The 3,274-nt window shown below is 40.5% G+C and overlaps 1 pseudogene; it reads left to right on the forward strand.

The window, feature by feature from the left end:
* The first annotated feature begins 746 nt into the window (after positions 1-746).
* On the forward strand, positions 747-3,025 carry LOC127161470 (POU domain class 2-associating factor 1-like; annotated as a pseudogene).
* The last annotated feature ends 249 nt before the right edge of the window (positions 3,026-3,274 follow it).

Here is a 3,274-nt window from a genome sequence, read left to right on the forward strand (position 1 = left end):
CCAAACACACCTGAACTAGCTAATTAGGATCTCAAGGAGTGCTTGATAATTACAGACAGGTGGGTTTGATTAGGGTCGGAACTAAACTCTGCAGCAAAGTCGATCTCCAGGAACAGGGTTGGGCACCAATATCTAAAATGAGGGTTGAGTCAATGCATAGACCAGGGATCCTCAAATCTGGCCCATGAGATCCACTTTCCTGCAGAGTTTAGCTCTAACCCTAATCAAACACATCTGCGCATGCTAATCAATGTCTTCAGGATCAATAGAAAATCACAGGCAGGTGAGTTTGATCAGTGTTGGAGCTAAACTCTGCAGTGGATTGGTAAGATTTGAGGAACCCTGGCATAGATTTTCTTTTTTGTTAAATTTCCACTCTGTGCATGGGTTGGAGCTCTTAATACTGAACTCTCAAAGTGCACCAGATAGACAAATTTAACTTTAAACTGTACAGTACATTATTTCTTACACAAGGCCACTGCCCCAGATCCCCCAGGCAGACCAAGGTCCAGCCATCCTCCATAGTCTCAAAAAAATCCTGTGGGAAACCACCCGCTTCAGATGTTATCACTCGATTGAATCGGAGTTATCAGTGATTATCAGCTTATTGATATGGGCCAGAAGGGGCCTGCTGCGCCCACTGGTAGGCTCAGCTGTTATCGTCCATCCAAATGGTTAATCACCAGTATGACGGTGAAATTACCACTCGCGTACCAGCAGGGGCAATCGTTTCCCCAATGCCATCAACTCCATGCAGACCGAAGATCAGCGATTTAGGCCATTAAAAGATGGATTTTAGATGACATCAAGGCACATACAGGTACCGTCTCGTAAAATAGTCGATCGTTCCGTATTTATGAATGAAATTATTAATTTAAAATTTGCCAATGGTGGGAAAGCGGTGAAGTAACAAGTCCACACGTTTACCGTGTTTTTACTATAGTAACTGTTGCTGGACCACATCATGTGTATTCAGTGTAACCACAAAATATACCATGCTTTTACCACCGTAACCGTTACTGTGGTGTTTGTAGTTAAAGCACAGTAACCTCAACACTTACTACGGGTTTACCTCAGTAACTGTAGTTTCACTGTGGTATTTGTAGCTAAAGCACAATAATCTCAGTACTTGCCATGTTTTTACTACAGTGACTGCACTTTTAATGTGATATTTGTAGTTAAAGCACAATATATATATGCGTGATATAAACTCGCAATTGCGAGGAAAAAGGTCAGAATTGCGTGATATAAGTTAAATATCAGCCTTTTTTCTCCTCATATCGGAACTTGCAGTTGCGAGTTTATATTACACAGTTCTGCCTTTTTTTCCTCAGAATTGCCTCATAAACTCGCAATTCCGACTTTCTCAGAGAATAGTGAGATATAAACTCACAACTGCAAGATATAAAGCCGCTTTCAATATGAGGAGAAAAAAAGGCTGATATATTTGTATCACGCAATTCTGACCTTTTTTCTCGCAATTGCGAGTTTATATCACGCAATTCTGACTTTATCTCAGAACTGCGAATTTATGTCCTGCAATTCTAATTTTATAACTCACAATTGCGAGTTTATATCTCTAGAATTGTGAGATATAAACTCTCAATGTCGTCAAAATACAGTCTTTTTTTCTCCTCATATCGGAAGCGGACTCACAATTGCGAGAATTTAAAGTCAGAATTGCGAGTTTATATGAGGCAGGTCTGAGGAAAAAAAATCTGAATTGCACATGTAAAATCGCAATTGTGAGATAAAAAAAAAAAAAGTCAGAATTGTGAGATAAGCCGCAATAACCTTTTTATTTATTTATTTATTTATTTATTTTTTATTCACTGGCAGAAACAAGCTCTCATATATACCCCATAGTTAAATATAATATATATATATATATATATATATATATAAGTAAATAAAGAAGAGAAGAAAACCTGAAAAAACTAAGCTTTATGTATTACCTTTGTACTTTTTTTCTAGGTAATGGTTCCCAGCAACACTCTGCCATCATACACACATGCTGGTAAGTAGCATATGAACATTCTTCTCCATTGGTTAATACGAATATTTTTCATGCTTATTTTGCTTTCTAAAAGGGACTTCCAGCTTTGCAGAAGCCAACCAGAGCAGCCTTAATGATTCATTAGTGGATGTTAGTGGGCTTTGCACAGGATGGATTGCCTAGACAGCACAACTGCTCTTCAACCTCTGGGTCACTGGACTCCTCCAGACTAACACCACGACCTTACCATCCCGCCCCACACAGATATGTACGTCCAGCCGATCTGTCCCAGTTACACTGTGGTGGGCCCTTCCCCTATGCTGATGTTCACACACACACCTCTCTTCACCAACCTTGCGGTGAGCCACAGACTGACGCTAAGTCACAGCTAATATTTGAGTGTCTGAAGATGTTAACTCATTCCTTATCTGGTTCCCTATTAGACCATGAGCACTTCCAGCTCAGCACTGCCTCAGGTGGAGGTCCCAGACTCCTCCTTTACATGCATTCCTTGGGCTCAGCCTTTATCCACCATCTCCGGCTCCGTTGTACAGGCCCCCTCGATGCCAGCGGCGCTGTCGGCCCCCCAGCTCTTCCCAGTGCCTCTGACCTTGCCATTAGTCTCCCAAGAACCTGAGCCTCAGCAGGTGGAGACTCCCCAGCCCCCTGAGGGCACTCTGGCCCTTGAGAAACTGCTGGAAGAAGATGAGGCCCAAAAAGAACCCTACATCTGCAACTCCTCACTGTTTTCAGAAGATATTTAAGATATTCGCATTAGCACTCTTCTTGTGCAGCTTCTTAATATGTAGGATTTGCTAGGGTGATACAGATGTGGAGTGTTTAATATAGGATTTTGGCAGCTCTTATGAAAAATTAAATTTAGAAGGTATAACAAATCTGGAAACTACTGTGAAGAAATACACTCTTAAAAAAAGGTTCTTTACTGTGGCAGCTATGGTTCCATGAAAAACCTTTAACATCCGTTAAATCTTTATATTCTACAAAAGGTTATTTATAGTAGATTTTACTCAGCCCAGTGTCATCCAAGATGTTCATGTCTTTCTTTCTTCAGTCAAAAAAATTAAGGTGTTTGACTTAAATCCTGTTTTTTTTTTTGTTTTTTTTTTTTTTCTCCGTGCAGCTTAACTCCAGATTCAGTGCAGCTTCAAAGGGCTCTACAGGATCCCAGACAAGGAATAAGGGTCTTATCTGGTGAAACAATGTCATTTTCTTTAGGCATTATATGACGTAGACAGACTTCAGGCATTATATGACGTA

Source organism: Labeo rohita, unplaced genomic scaffold (genome assembly GCF_022985175.1).
Source record: "Labeo rohita strain BAU-BD-2019 unplaced genomic scaffold, IGBB_LRoh.1.0 scaffold_656, whole genome shotgun sequence".
Lineage (NCBI taxonomy): Eukaryota > Metazoa > Chordata > Actinopteri > Cypriniformes > Cyprinidae > Labeo > Labeo rohita.